Source organism: Mesocricetus auratus, unplaced genomic scaffold, assembly GCF_017639785.1.
Source record: "Mesocricetus auratus isolate SY011 unplaced genomic scaffold, BCM_Maur_2.0 Super-Scaffold_100027, whole genome shotgun sequence".
Taxonomy (NCBI): Eukaryota; Metazoa; Chordata; class Mammalia; order Rodentia; family Cricetidae; genus Mesocricetus; species Mesocricetus auratus.
Genome location: NW_024429208.1, coordinates 13,115,323 through 13,128,074, shown reverse-complemented (window position 1 = coordinate 13,128,074; position 12,752 = coordinate 13,115,323). Strand labels below are relative to the sequence as shown.

At 39.3% G+C, this 12,752-nt stretch overlaps 1 pseudogene; it reads left to right on the top strand.

The window, feature by feature from the left end:
• The first annotated feature begins 8,439 nt into the window (after positions 1 to 8,439).
• On the top strand, positions 8,440 to 10,309 carry LOC106021188 (annotated as a pseudogene).
• Positions 10,310 to 12,752: the final 2,443 nt, after the last annotated feature.

Sequence of the window (12,752 nt, the reverse complement as noted above, 5' to 3'; positions counted from 1 at the left end):
AATTATAGATTTCCCTACTTTTTTCAAAAAGCATTATATATCATGACCCAAATTCACCTAATTTCTACTCTTATCTCCCAAGACTGCCTGTGTACATGCCTAATAAAACAAAATTTACACTTCTATTGCCTATACAAAAATATCATTAACTTTACTAGACTTTTGTCTCTTTCAAAGTGTGAGTCAATGCCTCCAACCTTCATGGATTCTCACTTATCTTTGAGAATTTTGATTGCTTTCCTTGACTCCTCATTGTAATGTACAAGTTGTTCAAGGGGAAAATGTTTAGAGCAATATAAAAACCTTCCTTCCTTCTCTCTGTCTCTCTCTCTCTTTCTTCCTTTTTCTTATTTATCACATGGACCCCAATTTCTTTTGTTTTGTTTGTTTATTTGTTTGTTTGATTGTTTTGATAGTAGATGTCCTCATGTCTGGTTTGGAAATCACATTATGTAAAGCAATTTCATGGATACTGAAGGTCAAGGATAAAGAAGAAACTGATATGTTCCACTAAGACTTCAAGTAATTCAGCTGGGTATCTTTACGAAGCAGTTAAATATAGAAGCCTGAAATAAAGGTATTCAGTGAAGTTTCCTGGAGATAGATGAAGGCCTAGACTTGACTCCAGCTCTAAATCTAAGCTACTTGTGCCAGTTGAAGGTGATCTAAACAAAGATTGAACTGTTTCCTCTTTGTTTCTTATTTTCTCCCTATTTCAATTACAAAAAGTTGTGACTCAAAATTTAAGAATATTTAATAGTCATCATCCAATCCTAGTTTACCACTCTTGGCTAAGTCTTATACACTAAAAGGAAACTATTTTTTGAATCTATATATTTTATGTGTATTCATAGAAGGTATTTTTAAATAAAATCAGGAAGACCTTAGTTTCACTGGAAAATGAAGCAACCTTTAAAGCTTTTAATTTCTTACAGGGAAATAAAACAAGTTAACCCTCACATAGATGATGGAGATGTCCTTCTGTATGCTGTGAATATGTTTCTCTTATTGGTTGTTGAATAAATGCTTATTGTCCAGTGGCCAAGCAGGAAGTATAGGTGGAGCTGCCAGACTAGGAATGCTGGGAAGAGGGACACAGAGAGAAGTCGAGAGGGAGTAGCCACCAAAGAAGTAACATGCCAGAGCATTATAGGTAAGCCAGAGCTCCAGGCAATATATATTTTAATAGAAATGGGTTAATAATTAAGAGAGAGCTAGTGAATAGAAGCTTGAGCCATTGGCCAATCAGTTTATAATTAATATAAGCCTCTATGTGTTTTTTGGGGGGGTGCTAAATGGCTGCAGTACCAGGCAGGACAGAAACCCAGTCTTCACATAGCACTCTTGAGAATGAAAGGGCATACTTGGGGCACATGTGTGGCAGGCTATATAGACTCAACTCCCCCAGTTTATAGAACTGTGTGTTTTTGGAGAAACTTCTTGCCCTCTCTAAACATAATTTCCCCCATCTACTGAAATGTGTATTATGGAACTGCTTATAGTACTGAACGTTATATCTGACATAATGTTTAATGTGGGATGACCATCCTGGAAAAGAATCACTGTTTTTTAGGTTGTCAAACTTGCTTGCACACATGGTGAGCTGACTCTATCTATCTTTTGGACTATCTATCCAAAAGGAAGATAGTCCATACCAGATAAAGATTGTCATAGCTTCAAATTAATACTATATTTCCCATTTCCTCAACATTAAGGTTGCTGTCAAATGTTCAGTCACACACTCTCTTATTTAGAAATGACCACCATACTTAAACTCTGATTCCACTGATATGGGTTCAGATAGAGCCCACCTTTCTAATTTTCAGACAGATAATACCACTAGAGATGGAAGGCCTGAAGTGTGGAAAGGTTAACCATTCCTATGTAGAATCCTGGGTTTTCTACATCACACTTTTACTTTCTTTGCAAACGTGTTTGTGTTGAAGTGATTCATTCTGATCTTAACATCTTTAGTGTATTTTTGCTTTCAAAAATTCTCTTAGTCTTCATCTCTGTTTTGTAGGAAGATTTTGCTTATCCTTACTCCATTTCAGACATAAGTAACATCAATACAAAGAACAGTATGTGGCTTTGCCCTATTCACAATCAGAATGATAGGTTTGAAAGAAGTTGATGTATAGATCTTTAAATAAAAGCTCAACTGCTTCAGATGGATGATTTGTTCATAAGGCAACCCTGCTGTCGCAAGCAACAAAAACACAATGCCCTGGATATTTAAGGCCTCACTGCATGCAAAGCTATCACTATGGAAACCGAGTTAAGAGTTACTCCATGTTGAGTGCTAGTCTGCTCAAGTGAGCCCTGGTGACCAATAGATTTAAAACCAACTGTAAAGTAGACTTTCCAATTGAAAATTTGACAGGCTTAGTAAGTAAGATAATTTTGTCTGTCATTTGTAACAGCACTACATCAAAGATTTAAATTTAGCTCAAAACTTTCCTTCTTGAAGAGGATGGAAATTCATTTCCTGGCATCCACAGGGCAGTTCACAAGCATCTGTTACTCCAGTTGTAGGAGAGCCAGTGGCATCTTCTGACTCTGCAGGTTCTCGCCATGCATACATGTTGTGCCCAAATTCTGAACCTCAAAATCACCAAGAGGCCCATTTGAATTGAAAAGCAAAGAGTCTTTTATTGTAAATGTTTAACGAGCTAACCCCATTAACTCGGGCCCTTCACCCTGCCACCATGGCGAATGGCTGGAGAAAGACCCCAAGCAACCTGGAGGCAGGGACCTTAAAGGGCAGCATAAGGGGAGTGTCTGGGGGTATGAAACAGTCTCAGGATTGATGTGCTTCCAGGTTTGGGTGACCTGCCCTGTGTTGATTGGTCAACTGATTGTTATGGTCCATAGGGCCATATGGTGCAGGGCAGGTTCTATGCTCTGCAGGTCACTGTTGTGCACTGTCCCTAAGGCACACCCAGAGCTGTAACCCGCCAGCTAACTTCTGATTGGTTCCTTGCCATGAGGAGGGTATCTGACCTCCTAGTGACCAGGACAGGATCGGCAAGGTCATGCAAGCACATGTTAGCCAGTAATGGCTGCTAAAATGGGGGACTGGTCACTACATGAATACATACATCACAAATAAATGGTCAAATGGTATTGACAACTAAAAAATTAACCTTGAAGATAGACTTCAGTTCAGCTTATAAAAAAGTCATCAGTGTTGAGCATGGCAAAGAATAAAGGAATGAAGTAACACAGGAACCACATCTCCCTTAATCCACTAGGTGATGCAATTATTATCAAAAGTCATATGAGGAAAATACAGCAAAGCTGGCTTCAACATTCACATTGGATCACATGGCAAATATCACTGGAATAGGTGTGGATTCCAAATATCAGACTCTAGAGTTTAATATTTAAAAACAAATCACTGAAGTTTATAATATCTGCCCCCATGCTATGCAGTTACAATTGTCAAGAATGAGGGGTCATATAAAAATATTCATCATTAATCATCAATTTTACCTAATTTCTCAGTCTTAGGGTCTTAACTTTGTCCCCATTACAAAATCAGTTACTTAGTAACTGATATTTATTTCCATTAAAGTTAATATATTGTTTTTATTAAAAAGATTTCATTTATTTTATTTCATCTGTATGAGCCATTTGCATGCATATAAGTGCACTATATATATGTTGATCAAAACAATTTATATTATTTTCTTGTTATTGGTCCATGTGCTGTCTGTAGTGACTTTTCCTTTTGGGAACTTCTCTGCTTCTATATTCTAAGACTATCTCCACTACACAAAGTGCCAGGAAAGTCCATTTTCTTCCAGACTCTTCACTAACTGGGAGACAATCAGCAGATAATTCTGTTTAGAGGTGGTATGATGCCCAGAGTTAAAGATAGAAATGCATGCAGTAGAGCTCCATTCTGGCTGGGATACTACAGAAAGGAATCTCTAAAAGTTTATAGTGATATTCCTGGAACTTCATGCAAATATTTACTGATAATTATTTTAATTATCTGTTTAACTCTAATTAACCTTATATAACTTTTAACTAACTTTATATAACTGCTGTTATGTAAAGTTATTTTGTTTCTCTGTGACAGAATGTTGAGAAGGGTAACATGAAGAAGAGAAGACTTATTTTGGAACTTGTTTTCTGGGCCTTCAGTCCATCTTGGTGAGAAAGGGTATGGGGGCATGAGACAGAGGCACCTCACATTACCACAGCTGACTACTGAGATGCAAGTCCAGACTTGGTTTGTTTTTCTGCCTCTGCCCAGCTCATCAAAGACTTCCCAGAAACACAGCAAACCGAAGAACATTGACTTGAGAAGGTGCATCCCACCTGATGGGGTTACAAGCGCATCCCTAAGGGCATCAGACCTTAGATAAAGAACTCCCTGGAGCTCTTAAAGGAATCCCAGAGATTGCCCAGTCTGTGGGCTGCAGTACTGGGGGTGACACTTCATAGATGGAATCAGAAGTACTAAGGTGGAATGCCAATGTAACCATGAAATGCTGATGAAAAGGCCCATTTGATATTTCCTGTTTGCCTGCCAGAAACATTTCATTGAAACATTCCCAGCATTTAGAAGCATTACAAGCATGCCCATCCTTTGGATAAAGGAGCCATCACTGTATACTTACAGAGAAGTATTCTGGCATTGCCATTTTATCCTGGCACCATGTACTGCTCAGCTGCTGTGATAAGGCACCATGACCAAAGCAGCTTAGAAAAAAAAAAACATTTCATTGGGCTTCCAGTTCCAGAGGGATGATGTCCATCAGGGTGAAGTGAAGCCATAGTGACAGGGACAGCCGAAAGCTGACATCATGAACTCTAAGCAGGAGGCAGAATAATACTGGAAATTCTAAGTCTTTTGAAATCTCAAATTCAGCCCTCAGAGTGACACACATCATTTAAAAACAACCAAATGGAGAACGAGTATGCAGATTATCTTGGCTTCTAGTGGACATCTCATTCAAACCACCACATTCCTGCCTTCATAACTGCTCAGCCATATAGCATGAGCCAGCCAAAATCACTGGACTATGGTTATAAGCTTATATGATAGGAGATTTACTGCCTTCAACTCTTAGTGATAAGAGATGTTACTTACATTTAATATTGATGGTTATAAGAGTCTGTAGTCATAAATTTTATCATGTTAAGTATGAGATTGGTTGGCAATTGTTGTATCTAAATCTTAGAGCATTTGCATAGCATGCATGAAGCCATATGTTTGGTCCCCTGCACTGCTATAAAACACAACACAATGAATTAAAAATGTGGGATGTATTAGTAATAAGGTACCAAGTGTTATCATGTGCTCGTATGCCATTTTTAGTATGCCATCACTAGTGTGTGATATTTTGGTAAAGTAGCAATAAGCCATTTTCCACCAAAAAATAGATTATGGATAGGTTGAAGCTCAGGGGTTTACCTAGCTTAAGGAACACTCTTTGTTAGGTTTCCAGCACAGAAACAAGTGAAAGCATATAACTATGAAACTGAGACATATTTGTGCAAGATGAAATGGTTCCAGCAAGCAAATATCAAAGAAATAATGTGCACAACCAAATCACATCCGTTTAAACTTATTGTAGGTGACTTGGAAGCCACCAGAAGGCAATCCCCAGCCTTTGGGATTATGGAAGAACAACAGACATGGCCTCCTGCCCTCAACTATCAGACCCCCTGAAAAAAAAATGCAGTCACAGCTTTCTGGCATTTGGCAACATGAAAGGAAAGTCACCAATCCATGACAGAATGGAAATGTGAGAACTGCTTGTATTCAAGCACACCAGCTTACCAATGGGGAGGACTTACAATTCCAGTGGATTATGGCAGCTTCACTGCATTAGAGAAGCAGAAGTGTGGGTTTCAGAAGCAGGAAGCTAGAACTTTCAGAAATGGTAAACCAACAAACAAATAAACACAGAGCCAAATGGCTATTTGTCAAAAGATTCTGTTGGGGCCATAACTAAGTGCTGGTCCTGCCAAGTCTGTGAGTGAAGTGCCAGTGTCAGGCAAAGAACACGGAGGGAAATAAGTAGAACAATGCACAGAACTGCCTGCAGAATAGTGCCCACAGCACCTAGACCCTGCTGGTCATTCAGTGGCCACATCAGACCACCCGCTCATGGAGCAACTGTAATGTGGGAAGTATTATGTGCTTTGCAAATACATGTTCAGGCCAGCTCCTTTTGTACTTGTATATGTGACACTTTCAGGGAATTGAGACTCCTTAGAAGTACTTGAGTTATACTTCTAAGGTTTGAAAAAGGACAAGGATTTGTCACATTGATGGAAAAGCCTGACTATTATCAAGGGGATGGCCATGTGACAGCTGCTTTTTTTTCCCCTTTTATTCTCCACAACTAAGAGAGAATGGATTTTCTGTTGGGAACCTTTCAGGGTGTGCTGTTTGTTATGTTGACATGGTTGGAACCGACACAAACTAATAGAGTCTTCAGGAAAGGGAGACAATTACCCATAGATTAAAGGCCGTCTGAGGCTCACGGTGATCACATTAAAAGTGTTTTTGAAAAATGGAATCAAATTAATTCTATGCATGATTTGTTAACTGGAAAATAGCCAAAAGCAAATTAAAACAGATCAAAAAATCAAGAAAGAACCTTAAAATTCAAAATATCTGTTATAGTACTAAATATTTCCAAAGCCAAAAAAAAAAAATGGCCTCAAAAACCAAGAAGAATGGGGACTACAGATGATAGAAATCATTGTACAACTAGTTCATCAAAAGTATATAGATTGCTAGGTGGTGGTGGCACATGCCTTTAATCCCAGCACTCGGGAGACAGAGGCAGGCGAATCTCTGTGAGTTCGAGGCCGGGCTGGACTGACAGCCTCCAAAACAATACAGAGAAACTCTGTCTCGTAAAAAACAAAAAAAGTATATAGATTCATTACTAGTGTTCAAGAAGCTAGGAACAATAGGAACATGAGGAGTAAATGGTAAGTATGGTGATCTATTGTTTGTGATTTAATAAAGCTTCCTGAAGATCAGAAAATCAAAGCAGCCAGTATCTCTTACCTCTACCAAGGCTGAAATGAAGACCCTGTCTTCCCTGTGACTGGAAATTAAATCCCACATGAGACCCTTTGCTTCTTCATTATGTACTCTCTAGTGCTGGAATTAAAGGTGCTAGCTGTGTTAGTCTTTTAGACCGATTACTCTCATGTAGCCCTTGGTGGTCTTGAACTCATAGAGCTTCATTTGTCTCTGTCTCCTGACTCCTGTGATTAAAGGTAGGTGCCACCACTTCCCAGATTCTATGGCTAACTACTGTGGCTGGCTTTGCATTGTGATTACAAGGCAAGCTTTATTAAGTCACGAACAATATATCCCCACAATTTCCCCCTTTTTGTCTAATACAAAAAGGAAGGCTATGACTAACATAAGAAAACTATGTACAATAAGTATATACAATATATACAGGCAAAACTGTACATCAGCAATGTCTTGTCCATTTGCATTTAACAAATTCAGAGAAGATACTCCATTATCTATCTGATCTTCAGTGCCTTTATTAGATCATAAACACAGGGTGGAAGGATAAAACAATGAAATTCAAAATGAAGAAATCACTACTTTTACGAGCATACATTGATTTCTAAAGTGACTGTACAACTTTTCACTCCCATCAGTAATGGAGGAATGTTCCCCTTGTTCCACATCTTCTCTAGCTATGGCCATACCACCCTGAATGCACCAGACCTATTATTATGTACTTACTGCTTTTGTTTCTTGTCATTTGGAAGCCATATAAAATACATATTTTATTTTGCACAGCTTGATGTCAAGCATCTCCCCCCCCCCACACACTTCTTTTACTTTGTCTGGTTGTTGTAAACTTTCAGATCTTCAATTGAAGTCTACAGTTTCATTCCAAGTTTACTTTTGTATGGGAAAAAAAGGACTGCAGTTCTTTCTCCTAGACTTGGACAAGTTGTTCTACTGTCAGTTACTTGGGGCATATCCATTTCCTATTTTCTTTTTCATAGCCCTGTTGAAGGTCACAAATTTTACTCTCTATTTTGTTCTCTTGCCTGCATGTCTGCCTTTGTATCAAATCCATGCTTGCCTTGTGGTGATGGTGTTGAAAATCTGGATATCAAATATGTCTCCAGTTTGGTGTTTTTGCTACACATTAAATTCCTCAGCTGCCTGAGGTTTCTTGTGATCCATTTGAGTCTTAGGCTTGTTTTTCCTATCTCTTTGGGAAAAATGGTCTTGGAAGCTTGATAAACATGACACTGAATGCAGATATTGCTTTTGGCAGGACTGGTGTTTTAACATTAATTCATGAACAATAAGATTTCTTGTATTTGTTTGTGTTCTCTTTATTTCATAAATGTTTAGTAACTTTTGGTGACATGAAAATAATCGTCTGAAACACTGATCATAAGGGAAATGCAACTAAGATCACAATGACGTATCAACTCAAATGTGTTGGAAAAGGTACTTTCAATGAGTCAAGATGTAACAAAGGTTGCTGATAGGGAGCAAGGGGACCTCTTTGTACCACTGTGAAGTAATGCATACCCATCGTGGAAATAGCATGCAGATTCATCAAGGAGTTTAAATGGTTCCAATGCACAATCTGCCGATATATTCTGTGAACATATCCAGTGGAAGTGGAATCAGTATAGCAAACAGAAATCTGTTCATTATCTATTGTGGGAGTTCTCATGGTGTCTAATGCTTGGATAGTGAATTAGTTACTTGTCTTGTTGCCATAACAAAATATTGATAGAAACAACATTAGGAAGAAAGGGTTTATTTTTGTTTATGGTTTGAGGGTATAGTCCATCATAGCTAGAAGGTGTGGAAGCCAGGACTTTAGCAACTGGCAGTCTTAGAGCAGATAGAAGTGGGTACACCCCCACCCCCTGGAATGGCAGTGACGATTAGCCTAATCTAGAATCTAGATAACCCTCACAACAGTACCCAGAGACCTGTCTCCTAGGTGATTCTAGATCCCATGATATTGAGTTCCACAGATCCTAATCTACCTTCCTGTCACTGGATGAATGGATAAAGTATTGGCAGCCCCTACAACTTTTAGTGTCCAGCTTCTTCCTGATGTCTAGTATACAGTCTGACTTAGGAGACTGGTGTTTCCCAGGCATGTGCAAAGTGAGAAGCATACCATGCCCTTGAGTAAAGGAAGCTGTCTCTTACTGTTTGTGGAAGGGCTTCTTGTGGTGTGAACTTAAAGAAATAACCCAAATGTTTTCAATTATTCTGTCACCAAAGATGTTGCATCCATCTTTGGCACTCTGACAAGGAAGAAAGAACCCATAACAGTTTTTTTTTAGCAAGAAACTATAAAATTTCATTCCAGGGCAGATGCTGATGTCACACCTAATTAAATAACTTCTTTAGAGCTCTGCCATGGCCATTTGATGTGCTGGTATCTGACAGAGAGGGGCACTATAACAATCTAATACTGTAAACAAATTCCTTAGTCATATTGAAAATGGAAAAGGGTAACCCATATTATAGATAAGAATATAGAACTGCTGTGAGTTAGATAAAAGCTTTCACATAGTTAAGTGTCCACAAACACTAACCACTTGTATAATTATTGTATTATGGCCAGATGGGAAAAGCATGTGAATGTTTTCTGTGGTTCTTTCTAGGCCATGAACTGTGTCGAGATGAAGCCAAGTATGTTCTTCCTGTCCTCCACTGTCAGAAACTTATTGAAGTGTATGATAAACAGGAACCTTGTACTTTCTATGGGAAACTCACGGCTATAGAAGTAGCTGCTGATGCTCCTTGTAAAGAGTGCAAGGGTTACATGGTCCAAGTCACTGGTGTGAATGACCAATAGGGTTTTCTCATGGAGCAAGGTGTCTTGACACATGATGACAAAGTTTGCCTGCTGCTGAGTGAGGGACATTCTTTTTATAGACTAACCAGAGAAAAGAAATACAAGTCTGTTTGCAGCTGTAATGTGGATGCTAATTTGAGTATTCTCAACTTGTTTATTGTTGAGGACAGATGGAAACACACACAGATAGATAGAAAGAAAGATAGATAGATAGATAGATAGATAGATAGATAGATAGATAGATAGATAGATAGATAGATACTACTGTGCCTTGCTGGAGGGGACCCCAAAGAGCTACCAAAATCCAGAAGGTTTTCAATCTATGTAGAAGGTGATGTCTCCAGTATGTTGTCAGAAAGACCTTACACAAAGATGGTAAGAAGCCCAGGACCCAAAACATTCAAGATTCAGTGTCTTCTACCATACATGCCCTTAACATAAACGCTGGCATATTTCTCTGAAGAAACAATGCACTAAGACAATTGAAAAGGACATTGTAATCTATGATTCCCTCTTCCCCCATCCTACCCCCCCACTAAACCTTCCTGTTCCCCCATGACCTACTCTCTCTTTCTCTTCTCCCCCTCTATTTCCCAGCCCCCCTGCCCCCCAACCCCTCGCTGTGTTCCCCATCTGTTCAGAGGATCTTGCCTCATTTCTCTTCTCTTGGGTACCATGCATATCTTTTAGGTTCTTTCCTGTTTACCAGACTCTCTGTCAGTGGAAGTGCAGACTGGCACTATCCTGATCCATGACTAAAAATCCATATATGAGTCAGTACATACCATGTTTGTCTTTTTGTGACTGGATTACTTCACTCAGGATGGCTTCTTCCAGTGCTATCCATTTACCTGTGAATTTCAAGATTTCTTTGTTTTTTTTCTGCTGTGTAAATGTACCACATTTTCTCTATCCACTCTTCAGTTGAGGGGCATCTAGGTTGCTTCCAGGTTCTGGCTATTACAAATAATGCTGCTATGAACATAGTGGAGCAGATGCCCTTGTTGTATGAATTTGCCTAAGAGTGGAATTGCTGGGTCTTGTGGTAGATTGACTCCCATTTTCCTGAGGAATTTCCATACTGCTTTCCAAAGTGGCTGTAAGAGTTGGCACTCCCACCAGCAATGGAGGAGTGTTCTCCTCTCTCCACATCCTCTCCAGCATAAATTGTGTTCCGTGTTTTTGATTTTAGCCATTCTTACAGGAGTAAGATGGTATCTCAGCATTGTTTTGATTTGCATTTCCCTGATGGCAAAGATGTTGAGCACTTTCTTAAGTCTCTCTTGGCCATTTTAGCCTCCTCTATTGAGAATTCTCTATTTAGATCTGTACCCCACCTTTTAATTGGATCCTTTGGTGTTTTGGAGACTTGCTTCTTGAGTTCTTTGTAAATTTTGGAGATTAGCCCTGTCAGATGTGGGGTTAGTGAATATCTTTTTCCATTCTATGGACTGTCTTTTTGTCTTGTTGACTGTGTCCTTTGCCTTACAGAAGCTTTTTGGTTTCAGGAGGGTTAGGCACCATTGTGATCTCTAGTGATCTAAAGGGATGACACCAATTGGCAAGCTAAGCAATAGTGTAGAGACCACCTCGAATGCCCATTCCTGATAATGAACTTGATGTCTATAACCATCCTGGAGCCTTCATCCAGTGACTGATGGAAGCATAGGCAAACACCCACAGTTAAACACTGAACTGAACCCAAGGAACCCAGCGACAGAGAGAGAGGAGCGATGAGCAAATTGGCAAAGAATGGGCTGGTGAAAGCAGCAGAGACAGCTGATCCAAACAGGGGAGTGCTCTTGGACCCCAGACCGACAGCTGGGAGGTCAGCATGGGACTGATCCAGTCAGTGAGGAGGCCTGGGCAACCTATGGGGCCCTGAGCAGTGGATCAGTGTTTATCCCTGGAATACTAACAGACATCATGTGTCCATAACACAAAGAGGGATTCTCTCTCAGCCTGGACTATTAGGGGAGTGCCTAGACCCTACCCTGAGTGAAATGGCAGACTCTAGATATCCCCAATGTGGAAGGAATTGGCAATAGGGGGGATGGTGGGGCGGGTGTAGGAGGAGGGGAGGGAGAGCGAACTGGGATTGACACGTAAAACAAGCTATTTAAAATTAAAATAATAAAAAAAGAAAAAAGGACATTGTAAAGTATGTTAGAGTTTGGCCAAGAGAAAGTAGGAAGCCAAAGAAAAGTGCCAGGAACACTTTGCTGAGAGACGCCAGTTGTCTTTGCTAAGATCTACTCCAAAGTCTGAACCCACTTAAAAATAAATGATCAGACCTTGCAGTGGGGCACAGGGAGAAAAGAATAGCATGTGCGTTGTAGTATTAGGAGTAAAATGCTTTTAGCCTTCAGCAGCCTGGATCTCATACACCAGGTCTTCAGTGCTTTAATATGACAAAAATACAATACACATTACCACCCAAAAACCAATTGTTAGAATAAAGTCATTAAGACAAACCATGTGAAAATCTAGGAGTGGAAGATTTGCAGAACTCAAGTATTGTCAAGTAATAATCCAAAGCAAGAAAAATATTCATAACACTACTAAAAAGTGAAGCTTACTATTAAGCTTAAAACGTTAGGAGAATTGATGAGTTAACTATTTTCCAGATGGGCTAGAGTCTTTTGAAAAAGATAAATGTCCCAACCTTTATTACAGGAGGCAACAAGTTCAATTTCTTCCCATTAGTGTTCTTGTAGTTTAGTTCTCTCTGACTTTTTGTTCCAATCTTCCTTAACATTCCTTTCATACTTTGAGTAAAATAAATAGGAAAAACCCTAATTTTTTTGAACAAGTGAGGACATTCAAGAAAACAATGATTCTAAAAACTGAAAGAACTAAATAATATGATTGATGTTAGTATTTCAAGGACACCATGTGTAGCCT